Raw genomic sequence first — 23,334 nt, 5'->3', positions numbered from 1 at the left:
CATGTTATCAAATAGGCCAAGTTCAGAAAGAAAAAAAATCACATGTTTTTTTTTCTTGTATGTGAAGACATGTGATGTTGACTTCTGTTCCCCACCCCTTGAAAGTTAAACATGGGACTTCAAGAGGGGAAGAAAACATTTGAAGGGAGATGTGAGGGATAAGAGTGGGTGGATATGGAATATGTGTCTTATGAAAGCAGGGGATTGCTTGGGAAGGAGAAGGGGACTGAGGAGATGGGGAGAGGTGGGGTGGTGAGGGAAGAGCAGAAGAAGAAGAACAAAGTGTAACAATATATATGAAAACATTACAACAAAACTCATTCTATGTGCTGAGCAAAATAACAAGAACAAGAAGATCAAATGAGATAGAAAAAAAGAGGCAGGGCCTATGGAGAGGTCTTCAGGTCATTGGAGTGTGCCCAAGAAGGGGATTGTGGGAACACAGCTCCTTCCTCTTCTTCCATCTTGCTTCCATTTACTTCACAGCCATGAGGTGAGCAGTTGACCTCTGTTTCCAACACGGCCACCCAGCATCCTGCCCAGAAATGGGTCCATCTATGTGACCACAGTTGGAGACTCCTAAAACTTTTCTCTCTGTAAGATCATTTTTCGTGGGTATCAGTTAAACTGACAGACAGCAGAGCTGGACAAATTCCATTAGAAAATTGGGCATGTGTGTAGCAACAACTTGGAGAAAAGAGAAAAGTAGCTGGGTCCTATGCTCCCTCTGAGGAAGCTGCTGTGACCCTGGTCTCTTAGAGCTCTGCCCGCACTGTGTTCACCATCTCTTCTCTTTGGCACCCCTTCCTTTGATATCTCACCACAGAACTACATGTCTCTGATAGATGTATAATTCTCACTGAATTAATGGAAGATTTTTGGCTCACTAATAACCTCCAGTTGAGCATTGAGATGTAATTACAATGCTTCTGTCTTCGTCTTCATAGGCTCGTGGCTTTCAGGAGCTCATAGCATTCCAAGCAAGGGCTCATTACAGTAATCCTCTTAACATCACTTGGACCGGAGTTACAAGTGTCATTATTCTCATCTTGTGGGAGGAAAACCTGAGGGACAGAAGAGGAAGGACTATTGTCTAATGCCACAAAGAGGGACAGAAGGGGCCTCACTGTCCCTTTATGGTGCCGTTTATTCTGGAGAGTTCTATATTTATCTAGACCATCCCCCAAGGCAGCCCTTCTTTTCTATTTTGGCATCTCCAGTCACTGTTTGTGTATGCTGGCTGGTGTCTGGCCCAGGCACAGTTCTGGCTGAATTGAGAAGAAAAAAACGACAGAACTCCCATTATAATGCAGTGTTTATTATTGGATCAATATGATCGATGGCCACCTGTCAGATCTGTAACATTATCTGGGAACCAGCAGATGGAGCTGTTACAGATAGCATTCAGAAGTTTGTTTATTCTCCAGAGCATGGCTTTCCATCCTGGGGGAAATACCACTTCATTGTCCGAGCCTCGGCGTTGTTTGCAGCCAGATGTTGAACACACCTCTTCTCTTGGCCCAAGACTGTGGAATCAAGAGGTCATTTAGGTGCAGGGCCATGGTTTTCACATGGAAGCAGTCTTGTGACAGTCACTGACTTCCTGCAGGCCCTGGTGGCCAAGAACAGATGAGTCCTATGTACAACAAGAACATGACATACACCATTATCTAGAATTCTTCTACTTAGACTCCCAGAAGTGGTTACATATGGTGTGCTGGAGGGGACAAGAAAGCTGCTGGTTTTTGTGAATGCAGCATCTATCACTACTTCACTACTGATAGACTCATGTTCTGGTCCTTAATTGAACAGGAGAGTTTGTTTTACTTGTACTAAGAAGGATGGTGCTACATGACTCTATCTTGAACTTTTGAAGATGCCCGTCATACTTAAATATATTTACCTTCCCTTTTTCCTGGTGGGTGTTTTGTTTTTTTTTTTTTTTTTTTGTGGTGGTGGGTAGGGTAGGATAACTAATAATTTTTGAGTGTTGATTTTAAATAAGTATAAGCAGGAAGAGAAGAGGACTCACTTGTTCCTTCAGGTGAGGTTAGAAGGAAAGGAAACTCGCTTGGCGGTTGCTTGACTCATTCTTCTGCTTCCAGATCCCGAGTGTTAGGATTACAGGCATGAGCTACTGTGCCTGGTTTGCGCAGTGCTGAGAATTGAACCCATGGCCTTGTGTATGCTAGGAATGTGTGCTCCCAAGGGAATTATATTCCCAGTCCCTTTCTTTTCTTTCCTCATCTCTGTTTTCCTTTCTTTGGCAGGCTGGCTTCAAGAGAAGTTGGCCTTGAACTTCTGATCTTCCTGCCTCTGCCTTCTAAGTCTTAGGCTTGATTACAGGCATCTGTGCCTCATTTGACTAGTCTTTTAAAATCTAGTTATTGTCAGTAACTGGGTTTCCCAGTTACTCAGGAGAGTGAAGAGAGAGGACTCCAAGTTATGGCTAGCCTGGGCAACGTAAGGCGATCCCATCTCAAAAACAAAACATTGATAAGTAAAGATTAAATATCATCCTTGTATCTTTCTGAAGCTTATGAGTATAAACTAGTTTTAAATGTTCAGCATCTTGAATATTTTTTTTTGTCAATCATGACCACAAATAAGGGGCTAAAATCATGGTTTAGTAGTTATGAGAGCTTGCTACTTTTCCAGAGGACCCAAGTTCAGTTCCTAGCACCCACACTGGGGAGCCCATAAATGCTGTATCATTAGCTAGTGTCCATGGTTACCCATGCTCACAGTATCTGAATACATTACATAGACACACAGTGGAATTTTGGCTTGAATGTTTACTTTATTTCATTTTGGTAATATCTTTTATAATATCTATTTTTATTACATTACTTAGCATCTGCATGTGTTCATGGATGCATACATATTACGGTGTATGTGTGGAACTCATTCTTTCCTTATGTGGGTTCTGACAGTTGAACTTAAACTGCCAGGCTGGACAGCCCCTAGTTGGTGTTTTCAAGGGTAAAATTATGAATTGCCAGGCCTTTGAGACAGATGAAATAAAGGTGCTTGCCACTGAGCCTGACCATCTGAATTCAATCCCCAGAACCCACACCGTAGAAGGAGAGAACTGAGTCCCAAAAGTTGTCCTCTGACCCCCGACATGTGTACCATGGTGCATGTACCCAAACACATGCATGTAAAAATAAGTAATTGTAATAAAAATTAATAAAATTACACCTATAATTATCTATCTATCTATCTATCTATCTATCTATCTATCTATCTATCTATCTATCTATCCTACTCTAAGTGCTAAAGAAAAGAAATGCAGTTTGGTGGTGCCAATGTTTCAAATTGAATTTAGAGTTATTGTGTATGTCCAGTTATTTACTAAAAAAAAAAAAACCCTAGTATATTTTAGAGAAGTAATCTAGGATCTGAGTGATGGTGCACGTCTGTAATCCTAGGAGGTGGGAGGCTGTTAGCACAAGTTCAAGGCCAACGTGAGCTGCAAGTGAGTCCCTGCCTGTAAGACTATGAAGGAAGAGGGCAGAAAAAGAGGAGTGGGCACAGAAGGAAAGGAAGAAGGAGAAAGAAGAGGAACAGGAGGAGGGGAAGGAGGAGGTTTGCTTCATCTTGCAGTTTCTGCAGTAACTGTAGGCTCCATGGACAGGAAGAACATGGCGGCTGCAGTGTCCTGGAGTCAGGGAGAGACCTGGGTTTTCCCCAAAGGGTAGGAGTGCAGCTTTATGGCTGGCCCTTTGCTGTCCTCCTAGAGATGGTGCGCTGGGACTGGATGGACTTCTGGTTAGTTTAGTTACAGCTAGTTAGTGTCCTGCTGGAGCTGATCATACCTAGGATAACCCTTCCCAAATAGTCTGTGAAGGAAATAAAATTGTCTGTTTAGATATTTTCAGACTTGTTTATCTATTATTTTCCTCCCCTCAACAGATGGAAATAATGTGTGCTGAAGAAAGATAACTCTCTTCTTCATACAAAATCCCACATGAGTAACATTGGACCTATAATTAAACATATAGTGTATATATGTTCATATACATTGAATATATAGTATATTATCTATATATGAGAGAATTATCATACTGTACACATGCTGTATGATACCTTACCTTCCATCTCCTTGCTTCTTTCTTAACTTCTCTCCTTCCCCTCTCCTTCTTTTTCCTCCTTCCTCTCTTGGCATTGACTCTAAGCCCTTGCTTACATACCACTCAGCTGTCCTGAGTCCTCCAATGCTTTCTTTCATTTATCACTACATCGTGAAGATCTTTGTATGACTTATACCTTCATCTTGTTCCTTTCCTCTTTCTCCCATTCCTCCCCTCAATGCATCATAACATTTCTTTTTTTAATTTTTAATTGTAATTAATTGATTTTTTTAGATGAGGTTTCTCTATGTAGCCCTGATTATCCTGGAAATTTCTATGCAGTTTGGGCTGGCCTTGAACTGGAAGGGATCCACCTGTCTTTGCTTCCCAAGTGCTGGGATTAAAGGTGTGTGCCACCATCCCTGGCTTTTAAATTTTCTTAATTCCTGATAACGAAGGTTAAGTTGTTCCCAAAATTTCATCCCAGTAAATACTGTTCTAGAAAACTACCTGGAAAGTCCTATATTTCTGAACCCTTAGGAGAGTTCTTATTTATAAGTTTCTCAGAAGAGCTGTGGGGTTAAAAGCCTTTGCTTAGCACTTTCACACATATCAATCATATTAGAGCCTTTGGGTTTGTCGATGACTGGTCAGCCATGCACTTGGAAAGTGATCTTCTAAGAGGTGAACCAGCAAATCTTACAGAATTCCAAAGTTTCTTCACAGCCTTTGAAAGAACTCTGTCCTACAGCCGTCAGTCGCTGGCCTTGTTGCCTGAACCAGGACTTGGAACCACAGACATCTGCAGAAGAGGAAGGCTGACTGCTCTCTGCTTTCTGTTCATCTTGGCACTGTCCCACAAACTCTAGTTCCATTACAGTTTTACAAGGGGAGCTTTTATCAGCATTAGAAAGCTATTTCTCTGAATTTTTCTCAAAAGAACAGGAGTGTGTGTGTGTGTGTGTGTGTGTGTGTGTGTGTGTGTGTGTGTAGTGGACACAGACCCCGCAGGGTTAAGCTCAGGTGGGGAATCCTTTGACCATGGCATATAAGAGGGAATTTACATTTAGATGAGGCAAGAGCAGGTCTGGGTGCTGTAAGACCTGAGGAGGCCTTGTGATATAAGACACAGCCATGAACTTGAAGGAGATGATTTTTTTCAAAAGCAGGGGATCTGTAAGTGATACTGAGGAACTAAGCAGATGGGACGCAAATGCACAGAAGAGAAATCCCAAGAGACAGTGGGCGTGACCATGCCTGGAGCTGAGTGTTAGACAACATGTGACCTGAGATCCATTTCACATGTCTACATGGCTCTGAGTTCATGGGTCCTCTGATCAAAAGCTGTTCTCTCTTCATGTCACTGATGGCCAGCCTCACACTTTCCAGAAGTGTGCTGTGTGTCTGCGTATCCCCGCCAAGGTGTTTTCTTGGAAAGAGGGTGCAGTGGGGAGGACTTGAGTCACCTGTGAGGCATTCGCCCCATCATTAAGCTAACCCGCAGCCCCTCTTGAAGTGTAACTTAAATGCATCATTTGTGAATTTGGATCCTCACACTGTGGTAGCTCCCAAACACACAAAAGAAACTTCTTATGGTCAAGTGGATGCTGGATGGCAGCTTTCCCTATCAGGGACCAAGTTTTTAAAATTTCATGGGTGTAGATACAGCATCTCACCCACCATGCCCCAAAGCAGGCAATGGTGGCTCTTCTGCATGTTAGGTCTCATGAGAACACTATTTTTGATGGAGGCCATACATATTCACCACAGGGTAGAATTCAAAATTCCAGCAGTCAAGGGAATTTACATCCTGCAGGAGGCTGCCTCAGACTGGTCTAGTCGCTGAGACCAAGATGTTTATGGTCACAGGGTTATGTCTTTTGTCCTCATTTCCATGTCAGGGCTGAAGAATCCCTTTCTTTAATGGCTTCACAGTCATTGACACACCCATCTTGACCATTATCAGCTGAGGAATGTGTTCTGTGGGTCTCAAGTTCTCCCACTGCAGTCATCTGCTGGTCCAGACAGGCTACAGGTGGAAAACCTGCTCAAGACCTTTGAAGATCTGCTAGTTACAAAATGGTTTCTCAAACTGGCTGGAAGTTCTCTAGCTTGATCAAGGCTTGGCTTTTTGCAAGGAGGGGTCATGTATTAAAGCTGTGTGTTCTAAGGGTGAATGGCATCTTTTAATTCTCTTACTCTTTTATCCATGTGCAGACTAAGCCGTTGTCAGCCCTGAACTCAGAGATTTCAGCTGAAACCGGTGCTTGTTGCTTGTTTCAGGCATGGACACATAGATGTGTTGTAAAATGGGACATGGTACTCAGCAGTACCAGGCAGGAGGGTTGGGGACATAGATCAGTTGACAAAGTGACAATTAAGACCTGAATTCAGATCTCCAGCACCCATGTAAGCTGGTCATGATGGTATGTGCCCATAATCCCATGGCTAGAACAAAGCTTGTAGGTCAGCCAGCCTAGCCAAACAGTTAAGCTCTGGGTTCAGTGACAACTGACTCAATACACCTGATGTCAACTTCTGATACACACACACACACACACACACACACACACACACACACACGAGAGAGAGGGAGAGAGAGAGAGAGAGAGAGAGAGAGAGAGAGAGAGAGAGAGAGAGAGAGAGAGAGAGAGAGAGAGAGAAGAGGCAGGAAACCTTATTGCTCTCAAACTCCTCAGAGGGCACTGTGCAGGACACCAAATGTGAGCTAGGACACTGACCCCTTACACCGAGCAGAGCAGAGCCCAGAGCATACACATCTGGCGGCACAGATGGTGCCTGGACTGCTGTTGCCTTACAATCTAGATGGCATACACCATTGTCAGGGATGGCCTGTGGACTACTGCAGTTCCTCAGGGGACTGCACCCCTAAGAAAATACTTCACCATCTTGATGGAGTTGAGAGTAGCCACATGTTTTTTCAGAAGAAGCAGTTCCCACAATGACCTTCAGTGCATGAGTTCCCGGGCAGGCAGGCAGGCAGGCAGCAGCAGCAGCAATGTCTGGGCTTCCTGTGAGGAGCTCCCAGAAGGCCCCCACTGCTTACCTGAATTTTCACTTCCTGTTGTTTTCAGCAGCCATGAAGAACATCCCTTCTTTTTCAAGTTGGCATTTCTAAAATATGACTACAATGTGGAATTATTTGGATGAAATACAGCTGATTGACAGGCCCATAAGCCTGTGCACGAGAACTTGGGAGGCAAACAAACGAGAGGCTCCTGGTGGTTGTATTAATTCTTAACATGCAAAGACAGCCACATGTTGGAAGCTAATACTCTAGCAAGGCTGAAATCTGTTATTATTTCAGAGTATTAGCTGTTGGATGTAGAATAACTTAACCGCAATGACACACCGAGAAATCAGTCTGACACGAGAGCCAGTGTGCATTTTCTTGAAGATGAACTGGCTGACTTTTTTTTTTTTTGCAATGTTTTAACAGAAGGAATAAGCAAATTTTGGAAGTAAATGAATCAGAAACTAATATGCAAGTAATACATTTGTAGTACGCGAATGATGGTGCTTTAGCCTGCTGTTATTGCCGTATTGTTCTAGAAATGCGTATTACGCTCTCTGGCTCTATTTCGCCTGATTCCACGAGTCCCAAAGCTCTGTGCATTTTATGGGTTTGAGGACTTGTCACTCATCAGCAAGCAACTCAAATATTCTTTTCCGAAAAGACATTCAATTTAGTATTATTAGATAAGGTAGTGTGAAATTTTTTTCTCGCTATGAAAAAGTTGAAGATGGAGAGAAAAAAAAGATTGCTTTGCCATTTTAATGACAGAAAGAGAAAATGTCTTCCTCTGAGGTCCCCTACTCTTCTTCTCTTTCCAAGTGCTCGGACTGAGCCTAGAGCCTCAAACCTGATGGGAAGACTCAGCTGATGGGCTGTGCTCTGGGGTTCCCTGTTCTTTCTCAAAGCATAAGGAACGTAATATGTTGTGGCTTATTGGAAGACAATACAGGTTGAAACTAACTAAAACACTCTGGTGACGACACCTCTATAATACTAGCCCAGAGAGATCGAAACCAGGGACAACTTGATCTGTGCAGCTTTGGCATTTTAAATGCACAGGTATATTTATTTATAATATAAATAAAATAAATGGGGGCTATTCCATAGCATTGCACTGTGAGGCACTTTTCTGTTTGACTAGGTCTTTAAGATGCTTTTCTGTGTAAGCAAGTACAGGTCTGCATTACAAGTGGTGCTCTGTAACTTTCTTCCCCAGTTCCCTGAATGTCAGCTGTTTAGTTGGTCTTGAATTTTATGATTGACATTACAGACATTACTCATTATTTTGTGTATATATCAGTGTGTAGCTTTTAATTATATTCTTGAGACAAATGACTGAAAATTCCGTTGCTGTTTTCTATTTTTTAAGACACATTTTAAGCAACTGATTTAAGTTTTAGGGTATAGGCCACTCTGATTGTCTGTACTGTGGCTAGCTATCGCAGGACCGAATTCCTCTTGTCCTCCTGGTGGTAGTGGCACAATCATACAGTGGCTGCCATGTTGTAGCTTCCCAGTGCACACAGGTGTATGACCATCCCTTGACTGTGGGGAGGATTGTGAACTCCTGTGATTCACTTCCCAGTTGTTTAACCTTGATGTCATCATTAGCAGATTATCTGAGCAGGTCTGAACTATTCGCACCATCCCAGTGAAGGATAACAAAACGTTTGGAAATAAATCTGGAGTTGGTCTGGATCTGCCAGTGCAACCCTGTGGGAACCATGTAGCCAGCAGCCAAGAGCTTCCAGTGGGAGTGGAGGCCTCCATGGAAGACCCTGGTTGGATGTTTCAGTCCGACAACCACAAGGAATACATATTGCCAAATGTTAGTGAGCCCAGAAAACCATGAGCTCTTGGGGAATGACATCCTGTGTTGACCCTAAGCAGAGGGTTCCACACACCTGCACCAGGATTAACTGTCTTGTTCATTCACTCACTGGTGACTGACCAGTCAGCAGTAGAAAACTGACAGGCATGGTGAGCAGAGACAGCACACTCTGGGCTTGCTTCTTTCTTGTTCCCAGGCAATGGATCCTGGTATCCTGTGTACCAGAAATGGGCAGGGTAGCCTGTGGTGTGAGTCCTGGTCTTTAGGTTATGCACTGTGGTCCTTTATCCTGTTCCACACAGGACCCACTGGGGAAGAAAAGCTCTTCTTGCTGCTCCTCACAGCTTAGGACACAGTCTTCTACCTGAAGGCCTTTGGTAGGGCCTTGGCCTTCCCAGCAACTTTGGGTTATTTTATTAAGGACAGCACCTTTTCTAAGATGTAAAATAATTAAGTTGTGTGTGCAGGAGCTCATGAATCCTAATTTATCTGAAGGATTAGAATCTAACACTCTCATTGTCACCTCAATCGCCTGAGATTGTTTTCAGGAATATGCCTTTTGGCATTTGCCAATCATTCCTGTCCCTGATCTTCAACTTAAAAAAATAAAATAAAAAGACTTATTATTTTTAAATGTGGGGTGTGTGTGTGTGTGTGTGTGTGTGTGTGTGTGTGTGTGAGGCATTGGAGTCTCTGGAGCTGGAGTCACACAATGTTGTGGGTGCTGGGCATCGGCTTAGGTCTTCCAGAAGAGCACTATGTTCTCTTAATCACTGAGCCGTCTCTTCAGCCCCAGCCCCATTATTTTTTGAGCACTCCTTTGTGTGTCCTGGCACAGGTACTCACAACTGTCTCATGCTTCAAAGGCATCAGACAGACCTAGGCACTGGAAGACTGCCGCTTTTAGGTCTTTTCAAGCATTAAACTCCCCCCTCCCCATCCATCCCTCTATGATAAAAGTGAGAGGTCCATCCTGGACGGCTCATGCTCTCTCTGACCCCACCACTGAGCTGGCTGTTTCTCACATCACCCTCTGCTCTGCTCTTGGGCCCAGGACTGTGAGAAAGCCTCAGGACAGCAGCGCACACAGCCATGATAAATGTTTAGCGAGTGTTTGATGTTTGTTTAGTCTGTTCTGTTTTATTTACCTATTTATTTATCTGCCCAAGGCCTTCTATGTGCAGGATAAGTGCGTGTAGTCACTGCATTACATACTCAGCCTCCCTGTTGTGAAGTTTCAGTCTAAGAATGGAACACTGCATCTGGCTCCTTGGTTTAATTTGTTTGTGTGTTTGCTTCTCTCCCTCTCCCTCTCCCTCTCCCTCTCCCTCTCCCTCTCCCTCTCCCTCTCCCTCTCCCTCTCCCTCTCCCTCTCCCTCTCCCTCTCCCTCTCCCTCTCCCTCTCCCTCTCCCTCTCCCTCTCCCTCTCCCTCTCCCTCTCCCTCTCCCTCTCCCTCTCCCTCTCCCTCTCCCTCTCCCTCTCCCTCTCCCTCTCCCTCTCCCTCTCCCTCTCCCTCTCCTTCCTCCTTCCCTCCCTGCTTGCTTTCTTTCTTTCTTTCTTTCTTTCTTTCTTTCTTTCTTTCTTTCTTTCTTTCTTTCTTTCTTTCTTTCTCTCTTTTTTTTTGAGACAGGGTTTCCTGGAACTCACTCTGTAGACCAGACTAGCCTTGAACTCAGAAATCCACCTGCCTCTGCCTCCCAAGTGCTGGGATTAAAGGTGTACGCCTCCATGCCCTGCGCACGTTTGCTTTTTCAAACTCGAGTCTGATAGTGTATCCCTGGCTTCTGCAAACTCTTATTTTACAAAAATGTTTTAAAATTACATTTTTAATTAATTAGTTGATTCATTTTGTATGTCTGCAGAGGTACATATACACACGTGGGTACACCTGTGCCACAGTGCATGTGTGAAAGTCTGAGGACAACTTTCTGGAGTTAGTTCTCTTCTTCTACCATGTTGGTCACAGTAATTAAACTTAGTTTGTCAAGCTTGGAAGTTTTATCCTCACATATATGAACATAAGCAGCATCCACACACATGTACACATGTATAACATATACACATGCATACATATCATCATACACTAACACACTGATATGCATGTGTATACACACTTCCATACATGCATACCTCCACCTATGTGCACATTCATGACATAAACATGTGCATACACAAGTATACACTCACATGTCTACAAACAAGTATATTCAGATATACACACATGCATGGCCTATGCACATACATACATATATATACTCATGCATACACATACATATATACATTCATGCACACAAATATGCAAGCCCACATATGCACACATGCATGATTTATATACATATACATGTACACACTCTAGCAAATTATCAAAGTGAGAGTAACTGGAAATTTAACTATCTCGAGAGATGCTGGCCTCAAATTCATGACTTCTTGTCTGAGCTTCCAAAGTACTGGGGTTTCAGGTAAATACCACCATGTCTGGCTTTATTTACTTATTTATTAATTATTTAAATTTGAGCACTTTCTTTCCTCCAGTGTGATTTTGTTATTCATTTGAAATCCAATTAGGTGCATTTGTTTCTGCTTGATTTATCTTGTTTCAATTTACTTTGTAATCTTTTAAACAGGATCTTTTATTATCCTTATTAAGCAGGAAATAGCTTACGAAGAGTTTATCCCAAGAAGCCATTTTGGCTCCAGAATCTAAGCTCAAGGCTCTGGGATTTCCTTAGGATCCTCTAAGGGAGGGTGATTAGCCCAGCCATCACAGGGCAGGCTTCCTAGTCTGGTTGCCACTTGGAGCTGGCTTTAGCCCCAGGAGGGTCCTTAAGGCAGAGGATGAGCCCTCTAGGATTTTTTCATTCCCAAGGAAGGCCCAGTGCAGTGTGTTGGTGCAGCAGTGGAACAGAGATAACAAGGCACGGGAGAGTGCACGGGAACTCACAAGAGGCACAGCCCCGCACAAGGCGTCCTGAGCTCTCAGCTGTCCAGAGTAACATGGACAAAAATACAATCCTGGATTCAAAAGAATATTACTATGGAGAAGAGTGTTGAGATGACAGGTTGAGAGTGAAGATAATATGAGATATATTTAATATTTCTATATACAACACCATTTCATTAACATTCAATTTTCTAAATCAAAGATTTGCTTCCTGGATTACTGTGGTGATTCTCAAGCTTATGGAACACACAGTGAGACTCTCGGGACAAATGGTCATTATAGTTATGCCTTCCTCTGAAATAATATTCTCACATATATGAACATAAGCAGCATCCACACACATGTACACATGTATAACATATACACATGCATACATATCATCATACACTAACACACTGATATGCATGTGTATACACACTTCCATACATGCATACCTCCACCTATGTGCACATTCATGACATAAACATGTGCATACACAAGTATACACTCACATGTCCACAAATAAGTATATTCAGATATGCACACATGCATGGCCTATGCACATACATATATATACTCATGCATACACATGCATATATACATTCATGCACACAAATATGCAAGCCCACATATGCACACATGCATGATTTATATACATATACATGTACACACTCTAGCAAATTATCAAAGTGAGAGTAACTGGAAATTTGTTGATTGTTGATACCATTCTTTCAAACTTGTGTAGTTTTGTTCTTAAACATAAAAGTACAAATTTTGATAGTGAGTTATTTTGAGGTGACTTTGTGTAGGATAAGTTCAGTGAACTGCATTCTATATGCCCATCAAAATTTGTTTATCTTCAGCCACTTACGTAGTTATAATAAGACATATACCATATTTTAAATAAAAAAACCTCAACACATAAAGTCCCCAGGACACAAGGGAAACACGCATCATTTTCAAGAAGTTCAGATAACAAAGCAGGACACTAAACATTAGTGAATAAACGACGAATCTGTGAGCAAAGCCATCTCGTTTGAAGGTAAGCCCAGGGGCCAGCTCACTGAAATAGCAGCCTAAAATTGTAATTAAAATCTTTTTTTATTCTTAAAACAATATTATAGGGGAACCCCATTTTGTAGAGGGTAATTAAAAAATCCCGATAGGAAAGTTTCCTAGACTATCAAGGTTCTGAAAACCATTGACTAGATTTAATGTTCTGTGGAAAGGAGAGCTCGGAGGCTGAACTTTCCTTAAGTTTGCACAGAGGTCATTCCGCCCACCTCTGGCTTCATAAGGGACAAGCCACACATCCCCAGCCCCCCTCTCACTTCCTATTCTTGTCTCACATTTTACTAAAGCAAGAAAAGACCAAGTGCTACCTTCCTCTATGCTAGAAAGTCTCCTGAGGCGACCACACTCACTTTCTGCACAACTGCACCAGCTGACAGCTTTACTAACGTTCTGCCACCACCTAAGAATTTCATGCTCTAGCTTCCAGGAGCACCTTCCCAAGCCGCTGGGAGCACCTTCCCGAGCTGGTGGGAGCACCTTCTTCCTTTCTTTGTGTCAGTTCTCATTAGCATAGACCTCAAAGTCAAGATCAAAAATTTCTACTGCTCAGTTGTTTGAGCTTTTTCTATTTTGCTTCTGTTTCTGTTCACTCACTACCTGGCACCAAAGCCACTCCTATAGTTAATGTATTGATTTGTACTTAATTATTATCTATTTTTGTATAAGTGGAGTTTAAAACAAGGGCTCATGCATACCAGGCTCTCTATTTCTGAATTACAAAGTTAGCAGACTAAATGAATGCACACCTGTTTTTTGTTTGTTTGTTTGTTTGACTACAGAAACAACAACAACAAATGAGCACAATTTCAATTTTATGTAATCTCTATAAACCTGCAAAATAACATGCTCAGTTTTATAGTTCTTGGTTTCCCATGGTTCATTTGTGCTGCAGGTATCTAACAGTGTGCTCTGCCTGGTCAATCCAAAAATAAAGCTGTTACTCAGACTGGAGAGAGGGTGCAGATGTTACTTGCTGCTCTTGCAGAGGACTGGGGTACAATTCTCGGCACTCCCATGGTGGCTCACACCTGTCAATGCCCTCTTTGGCCTCTGAGGGCACCAGGCACACAGATAATGTTACATATGTGCCAAGCACTAATGCTGCCTCCTGCATAGCCCGAGACCTGGAAACATGACCGGTTGTGAGAGAAGGAAGAAAGGACAGACACAGAGACATACATATAGAAAAGCTGGAAGAAGTTGGTCTGTGCACCGTCTGATGGAGTGGCACCAACTATACAACACCCTGGAACCTCAATCAGATTTTTATGTACAGCACAGGGAGAAGGGGTTAGCTAGCTCCTACAGGGCAGAGTAGTTAGGTAGTCATAGTAGGAAGTTTTTGTGGGAGACCAGGCTGTAAGGATCTGGGAGGGAGAAGCTGCTAATTGTTAGATTTTGCACACACTGGTCAATCATTTGTAAACACTTGTGCTTACATACACTATCAGCATTTACATTCAGACAGAAGAAGGCTTTGTCCACCCTCTGAACCTCAGCCCAAAGGAAGGCTTTGCCACTCCCATAGGCTTTGGACATCAGACATTGATACTTGATTTGGCTGGGCCCATTGAAACAATACACATGCATGCAGGACTTCATCTACTACGGACTCAGTAACTCAAGGCTTCCTCAGATCCTCATAGATGCCTACAGATAAAATACAGATACACAGTGGAGTACCTCTCTGCTGTCAAAAAAAAAATAACATCATGACATTTGCAGGAAAATGGATGGGACTAGAAAAAAAATCATCCTGAGTGAGGTAACCCAGACCTGGAAAGACAAACATGGTCTCTACTCTCTTATAAGTGGACATTAGCTGAAAGTAAAGGATAACCATGCTACAATCCACAGACCCAGAGACGCTAAGTAAAAAGAAGAGCCCAAATGGGGAAATACATGGATCTCCCTGGTAAGGGGAAATAGAACAGATATTATCGGTTGATTGGGGGCAGGTGGGGATGGGAACAGGAGGGATCTGGGCGGGGGGGAGGATGGAGGGAGAGAGTACTAGGAGACACAATTGGAATTGAGGGGGACATTTTGGGGGAGGTATGTAGTGCAGTGGAAAGTTCCAGGAATCTATGAGGGTGACCGCAGCTAAAACTTCTAGTAATTGGGGTGGGGGGAGTGAAGGAGCTTGAACCAACCTTTTGCTCTAGCCAGGCAAGACTTCTAATGGAGGAATTGGGACAGCAACCAAGCCACAAAACCTTCCACCTAGAGTTTGTCCTGCCTACAAGATGTGCTGGGGTAAAGGTGATGCAGAAATTATGGGAGTGGCCAACCAGAGTGGTTCATCTTGGGGCCCATGTCACCAGAGGGAGCCCACTCCTGATGCTGTCTAGAGAGCCAGGAACCAGAGGCTGGAAAGCCCAGAGACATAGGGTATAGCCAAACACAATCAGAGTGAGAGAGAGAGAGAGAGAGAGAGAGAGAGAGAGAGAGAGAGAGGGAGGGAGGGAGGGAGGGAGGGAGGGAGAGAGAGAGAGAGAGAGAGAGAGAGAGAGAGAGAGAGAGAGAGAGAGAGAGAGAGAGAGGAAGAGAAGCTTCATCCAGCAACTGATGCAAACAGATGCAGAGGCTCATAGCCAAATTTTAGGTGGAGCTCAGGGAATTCTGTGGAAGAGGGGGAGGAATGATTGTAGGATCCAGAGGAGTCATGAGCACACAGAATTAACTAACTTGGCATCATAGGGGGCTCACAGAGAGTCAACTGACAGGGAGCCTGCGTGGGTCTGACCTAAGCCCTCTGCATGTATGCTACGGTTGTGTAGCTTGGTCTTCTTGTGAGACTCCTAACGGTGGTAGTGGGGGCTGTCTCTGATTCTTCTGCCTGCTTTTGGGACCCTTTTCTCCTATTGGGTCACTTTGTCCAGCCTTAGGGGAGGTGCCTAGTTTTATTGGAACTTGATATATCATGTTTGGTTGATAGCCCTGGGAAGCCTGCCCTTTTTTGAAGGGAAATAGGAGGAGTGGATTGTGGGGAGAGGGGAGGTGGGGGTGGAGCTGAGAGGAATGGAATTGTGATTGGGACGAAACATATGAGAGGATAAGTAAAAAAAAAATACAAGTAGAGAAGTTTTGTCACGTTTATTCTTTTTTTTTTTTCCTGACAATTATTTTCTTTCTATCTTACAGGCAGATTGGAAAGTTAAAGGCAATATCTTCATCCTTAGTTTTCCATGTGTTGCCTAGAAGACATCATTGTCCTACCAGGTGGGCTCTCAGATGACTTGGAATCATAAGGTGCCGGCAAGGGATCTGGTCCAAGTCTTGACTGCATTAGCAAGCAGAGTTTTCTGAAGCACGGGAATCCATCCTGAGGAGAGTACTTTCTCTTAAACCATACCTGCAAGGCAGCTTTCTCTCAGGGCAAGCACCTCTTCCAGATAGACACCTCTTACTGTCCAGCAAGGTGAGCATCTGCCTTCAGCTGGTGGTATGAACCAAAGCCCACAGCGGTCTTCATGACTGGGAACCCAAAAGAAAAGATACCCAAAAGTTCATGTCTGCATTTGGGTAGTCACAAAAATACAGCTTATGTACCTGGGAGGGATGGCGTGCAGGGAAGAGAGACTTTAGCTGGCAAGAAGGTCAGTAGTAATCAGTATGTGCTCCTAGCACAGAAGGAAAGGGGGAGGAAGAGAGAGGGGGAGGGGGAGAGACACAGAGAGAAGAGACAATGGCACACAGAAGAGACAAACACATGCACAGAGACAGAAAGAGACAGAGACAGGCAGAGAGACAGAGACAGAGAGAGACAGAGAGACACAACTTGAAAGGGAGGGAGACACAAATAGACACACATGCCCAGGGACATACACAAAGACAGAGACAGAGAGGGAAGGAGAGTGAGGAAGAAGAGAGGGGGAATGGAGAGAAAGGAGGGCAAGGGAGAAGGAGAGGGAGAGGGAGTAAAACAATAGATTGTATTCCTGTCTTCCATTCATGGAAACTTGTATCTGGTGTGGAAAACGAAGAAGTAAAAGTCCCACAGTGCTCCATGCTGAGAAAGTGCATCTGCCCATCATTTATGGACATGGAATCTCCTGGGTGAGATACAAGCCGAATGACATTGTACAAGCTCTGGAGATGCTTTGATTTCTCTACTTATTCTGAGTATGGTATCTCTGCTTTGGATGACAATCACATATTCATGATATTTAAAAAACTGGAGGATAGTGGGCCTGGTGAAGAACATGGGAGGGGCCATTGCCTTCAGTGTCCAGTACTGACAAGCTCAAAGGCACTATCCACAGGCAATCATTGAGTCTAGACTGAGCTGGGTGCAGTGGGGCATGACGGTACCTCAGCATGTGTGATGGGAGAATCTCTTGAGTGTGCTAGTTTGAGCTCAGATAAAAGCGAGACCATGTCTCAATAAATAAACAGATAATAAGAAAAACCCCAAGTGAATACAAATAAAACCATTAAAGAGAAGTTTTCTCAGTTGTAATGGTTATATATCAAAGAGTTAATAGCCACACATGTTCAAGATTTATTTATAAGGGGAAATATTTATGTGTATGTATGCAAGTCACATGTGTACAGGTGCCTATCGAGGTTTGAGCTGGAGTGACAGTGAATTGTGAGCTGACTGGCTGACCTCCATCCACAGGAAGCACAGATCTTCAAGCTGTCTCTGCAGTCCAATGCATGTTAGATGCTCAGCACTTCACTTATCATAAGAAGTTCCATTAGAAAGTGCTAGAATGGCTCCCGTGAGGGGGACAACATAGTCCCATATGTGTTCTTCAGTTCAAAGGTTGAAATGAGATATCATAATAATAGCATGTGTAATAAAAAGCGTAACTAACCTTTTATTTTTATGTATGTATGTATGTATGTATGTATGTATGTATTTAGTTTTTCTTTTTTTTATTTTTAATATTTTTATTACATATTTTCCTCAATTACATTTCCAATGCTATCCCAAAAGTCCCCCATAGCGCCCCCCACTTCCCTACCCACCCATTCCCATTCTTTTGGCCCTGGCATTCCCCTATATTGGGGCATATAAAGTTTGCAAGTCCAATGGGCCTCTCTTTCCATTGATGGCCAACTAGGCCATCTTTCGATACATATGCAGCTAGAGACAAGAGCTCCGGGGTTCTGGTTAGTACATCATGTTGTTCCCACAATAGGGTTGCAGATCCCTTTAGCTCCTTGGGTACTTTCTCTAGCTTCTCCATTGGGAGCCCTGTGATACATCCAATACTGACTGTGAACATCCACTCCTGTGTTTGCTAGGCCCCGGCATCGTCTCACAAGAGACAGCTATATTTGGGTCCTTTCAGCAAAATCTTGCTAGTGTATGCAATGGTGTCAGCGTTTAGAAGTTGATTATGGGACGGATCCCTTGATACAGCAGTCTCTAAATGGTCCATCCTTTCATCACAGCTACGAACTTTGTCTCTGTAACTCCTTCCCTGGGTGTTTTGTTCCCAATTCTAAGAAGGTGCACAGTGTCCACACTTTGGTCTTCATTCTTCTTGAGTTTCATGCGTTTATCAAATTGTATCTTATATCTTGGGTATCCTAAGTTTTGGGCTAATATCCACTTATCAATGAATACATATTGTGTGAGTTCTTTTGTGATTGTGTTACTTCACTCAAGATGATGCCCTCCAGGTCCATCCATTTGCCCAGGAATTTCATAAATTCATTCTTTTTAATAGCTGAGTAGTACTCCATTGTGTAAATGTACCATAATTTCTGTATCCATTCCTCTGTTGAGGGACATCTGGGTTCTTTCCAGCTTCTGGCTATTATAAATAGGGCTGCTATGAACATAGTGGAGCATGTGTCCTTTTACCGGTTGGGACATCTTCTGGATATATGCCCAGGAGAGGTATTGCTGGATCCTCCGGTAGTACTATGTCCAATTTTCTGAGGAACCGCCAGACTGATTTCCAGAGTGGTTGTACAAGCTTGCAATCCCACCAACAATGGAGGAGTGTTCCACTTTCTCCACATCCTCGCCAGCATCTGCTGTCACCTGAATTTTTGATCTTAGCCATTCTGACTGGTGTGAGGTGGAATCTCAGGGTTGTTTTGATTTGCATTTCCCTGATGATTAAGGATGTTGAACATTTTTTCAGGTGCTTCTCTGCCATTCGGTATTCCTCAGGTGAGAATTCTTTGTTCAGTTCTGAGCCCCATTTTTTAATGGGGTTATTTGACTTTCTGGAGTCCACCTTCTTGAGTTCTTTATATATATTGGATATTAGTCCCTTATCTGATTTAGGATAGGTGAAGATCCTTTCCCAATCTGTTGGTGGTTTTTTTGTCTTATTGATGGTGTCTTTAGCCTTGCAGAAGCTTTGTAGTTTCATGAGGTCCCACTTGTCAATTCTCGATCTTACAGCACAAGCCATTACTGTTCTATTCAGGAATTTTTCCCCTGTGCCCATATCTTCAAGGCTTTTCCCCACTTTCTCCTCTATAAGTTTCAGTGTCTCTGGTTTTATGTGAAGTTCCTTGATCCACTTAGACTTGACCTTAGTACAAGGAGATAGGAATGGATCGATTCGCATTCTTCTACATGTTAACAACCAGTTGTGCCAGCACCATTTGTTGAAAATGCTGTCTTTCTTCCACTGGATGTTTTTAGCTCCCTTGTCGAAGATCAAGTGACCATAGGTGTGTGGATTCATTTCTGGGTCTTCAATTCTATTCCATTGGTCTATTTGTCTGTCACTATACCAGTACCATGCAGTTTTTATCACAATTGCTCTGTAGTAGAGCTTTAGGTCAGGCATGGTGATTCCACCAGAGGTTCTTTTATCCTTGAGGAGAGTTTTTGCTATCCTAGGTTTTTTGTTATTCCAGATGAATTTGCAGATTGCACTTTCTAATTCGTTGAAGAATTGATTTGGAATTTTGATGGGGATTGCATTGAATCTGTAGATTGCTTTTGGCAAGATAGCCATTTTTACAATGTTGATCCTGCCAATCCATGAGCATGGGAGATCTTTCCATCTTCTGAGATCTTCTATAATTTCTTTCTTCAGAGACTTGAAATTTTTATTATACAGATCTTTCACTTCCTTAGTTAGAGTCACGCCAAGATATTTTATATTATTTGTGACTATTGAGAAGGGTGTTGTTTCCCTAATTTCTTTCTCAGCCTGTTTATTCTTTGTGTAGAGAAAGGCCATTGATTTGTTTGAGTTAATTTTATATCCAGCTACTTCACCGAAGCTGTTTATCAGGCTTAGGAGTTCTCTGGTGGAATTTTTAGGGTCACTTATATATACTATCATATCATCTGCAAAAAGTGATATTTTGACTTCATCTTTTCCAATTTGTATCCCTTTGATCTCCTTTTGTTGTCGAATTGCTCTGGCTAGGACTTCAAGTACAATGTTGAATAGGTATGGAGAAAGTGGACAGCCTTGTCTAGTCCCTGATTTTAGAGGGATTGCTTCAAGCTTCTCACCATTTACTTTGATGTTGGCTACTGGTTTGCTGTAGATTGCTTTTATCATGTTTAGGTATGGGCCTTGAATTCCTGATCTTTCCAAGACTTTTATCATGAATGGGTGTTGGATCTTGTCAAATGCTTTTTCCGCATCTAACGAGATGACCATGTGGTTTTTGTCTTTGAGTTTGTTTATATACTGGATTACGTTGATGGATTTCCGTATATTGAACCATCCCTGCATCCCTGGGATGAAACCTACTTGGTCAGGATGGATGATTGTTTTGATGTGTTCTTGGATTCGGTTGGCAAGAACTTTATTGAGGATTTTTGCATCAATATTCATAAGGGATATTGGTCTGAAGTTTTCTATCTTTGTTGGGTCTTTTTGTGGTTTAGGTATCAGAGTAATTGTGGCTTCATAGAATGAGTTGGGTAGAGTACCTTCTGTTTCTATTTTGTGGAATAGTTTGTGAAGAACTGGGATTAGATCTTCTTTGAAGGTCTGATAGAACTCTGCACTAAACCCATCTGGTCCTGGGCTTTTTTTAGTTGGGAGACTATTAATGACTGCTTCTATTTCTTTGGGGGATATAGGGCTGTTTAGATCATTAACCTGATCTTGATTCAGCTTTGGTACCTGGTATCTGTCTAGGAACTTGTCCATTTCATCCAGGTTCTCCAGTTTTGTTGAGTATAGCCTTTGGTAGAAGGATCTGATGGTGTTTTGGATGTCTTCAGGATCTGTTGTTATGTCTCCTTTTTCATTTCTGATTTTGTTAATTAGGATGCTTTCCCTGTGCCCTCTAGTGAGTCTGGCTAAGGGTTTTTCTATCTTGTTGATTTTCTCAAAGAACCAGCTCCTTGATTGGTTGATTCTTTGAATAGTTTTTCTTGTTTCCACTTGGTTGATTTCACCCCTGAGTTTGATTATTTCCTGCCGTCTACTCCTCTTGGGTGAATTTGCTTCCTTTTGTTCTAGTGCTTTTAGGTGTGTTGTCAAGCTGCTAATGTGTGCTCTCTCTAGTTTCCTTTTGGAGGCACTCAGAGCTATGAGTTTTCCTCTTAGAAATGCTTTCATTGCGTCCCATAAGTTTGGGTATGTTGTGGCTTCATTTTCATTGAACTCTAAAAAGTCCTTAATTTCTTTCTTTATTCCTTCCTTGACCAAGGTATCATTGAGAAGAGTGTTGTTCAGTTTCCACGTGAAGGTTGGCTTTCTATTATTTATTTTGTTATGGAAGATCAGCCTTAGTCCATGGTGATCTGATAGGATGCATGGGACAATTTCAATATTTTTATATCTGTTGAGGCCTGTTTTGTGACCAATTATGTGGTCAATTTTGGAGAAGGTACCATGAGGTGCTGAGAAGAAGGTATATCCTTTTGTTTTAGGATAGAATGTTCTGTAGATATCTGCCAGATCCATTTGATTCATAATTTCTCTTAGTTTCTCTGTGTCCCTGTTTAGTTTCTGTTTCCATGATCTGTCCATTGGTGAAAGTGGTGTGTTGAAGTCTCCCACTATTATTGTATGAGGTGCAATGTGTGCTTTGAGCTTTACTAAGGTTTCTTTAATGAATGTGGCTGCCTTTGTATTTGGAGCATAGATATTCAGGATTGATAGTTCCTCTTGGAGGATTTTACCTTTGATGAGTATGAAGTGTCCCTCCCTGTCTTTTTTAATGACTTTGGGTTGGAAGTCAATCTTATCAGATATTAGAATGGCTACTCCAGCTTGTTTCTTCATGCCATTTGCTTGGAAAATTGTTTTCCAGCCTTTCATTCTGAGGTAGTGTCTATCCTTTTCTCTGAGATGAGTTTCCTGTAAGCAGCAAAATGTTGGGTCTTGTTTGTGTAGCCAGTTTGTTAGTCTATGTCTTTTTATCGGGGAGTTGAGTCCATTGATATTAAGAGATATTAAGGAAAAGTAATTGTTGTTTCCTGTTATTTTTGATGTTAAAGTTGGCATTTTGTTCTTGTGGCTGTCTTCTTTTAGGTTTGTTGAGGGATTACCTTCTTGTTGTTTCTAGGGCGTGGTTCCTGTCCTTGTATTGGTTTTTTTCTGTTATTATCCTTTGAAGGGCTGGATTCGTGGAGAGATAATGTGTGAATTTGGTTTTGTCGTGGAATACTTTGGTTTCTCCATCTATGTTAATTGAGAGTTTGGCTGGGTATAGTAGCCTGGGCTGGAATTTGTGTTCTTTTAGTGTCTGTATAACATCCGTCCAGGATCTTCTGGCTTTCATAGTCTCTGGTGAAAAGTCTGGCGTAATTCTGATAGGCTTGCCTTTATATGTTACTTGGCCTTTTTCTCTTACTGCTTTTAGTATTCTATCTTTATTTAGAGCATTTGTTGCTCTGATTATTATGTGTCGGGAGGTATTTCTTTTCTGGTCCAGTCTATTTGGAGTTCTGTAGGCTTCTTGTATGTTCATGGGCATCTCTTTCTTTAGATTTGGGAAGTTTTCTTCTATAATTTTGTTGAAGATATTTGCTGGTCCTTTGAGTTGAAAATCTTCATTCTCATCCACTCCTATTATCCGTAGGTTTGGTCTTCTCATTGTGTCCTGTATTTCTTGGATGTTTTGAGTTAGGATCTTTTTGCATTTTACATTTTCCTTGATTGTTGTGCCGATGTTCTCTATGGAATCTTCTGCACCTGAGATTCTCTCTTCCATCTCTTGTATTCTGTTGCTGATGCTCGTATCTATGGTTCCAGATTTCTTTCCTAGGGTTTCTATCTCCAGTGTTGCCTCATTTTGGGTTTTCTTTATTGTGTCTACTTCCCTTTTTAGGTCTAGTATGGTTTTGTTCATTTCCATCATCTGTTTGGATGTGTTTTCCTGTTTTTCTGTAAGGACTTCTACCTGTTTGATTATGTTATCGTGTTTTTCTTTAAGGATTTGTAACTCTTTAGCAGTGTTCTCCTGCAATTCTTTAAGGGATTTTTGTGCTTCCTCTTTAGT

General features: G+C 42.3%; 1 long non-coding RNA gene and 1 pseudogene across 1 annotated transcript in view; one reads left to right on the top strand and one right to left on the bottom strand.

Moving 5' to 3' along the window:
• The window catches only part of LOC110289602 (uncharacterized), a 121,853-nt gene that overhangs the window by 19,072 nt on the left and 79,447 nt on the right, over positions 1-23,334 (top strand). Inside the window, exon 2 of the long non-coding RNA XR_015046067.1 lies at positions 16,081-16,357. This is a non-coding gene — a long non-coding RNA (uncharacterized LOC110289602). The remainder of the gene's footprint in view (positions 1-16,080; positions 16,358-23,334) is intronic.
• LOC110289197 (glyceraldehyde-3-phosphate dehydrogenase-like) overlaps positions 1-23,334 on the bottom strand; it is a 542,712-nt pseudogene that overhangs the window by 440,411 nt on the left and 78,967 nt on the right.

This window comes from Mus caroli, unplaced genomic scaffold (assembly GCF_978045245.1).
Source record: "Mus caroli unplaced genomic scaffold, Mus_caroli_1 scaffold_2, whole genome shotgun sequence".
NCBI lineage: Eukaryota > Metazoa > Chordata > Mammalia > Rodentia > Muridae > Mus > Mus caroli.
The sequence above is the reverse complement of the archived record's forward strand: the minus strand, read 5'-3'. Positions and strand labels throughout refer to the sequence as shown.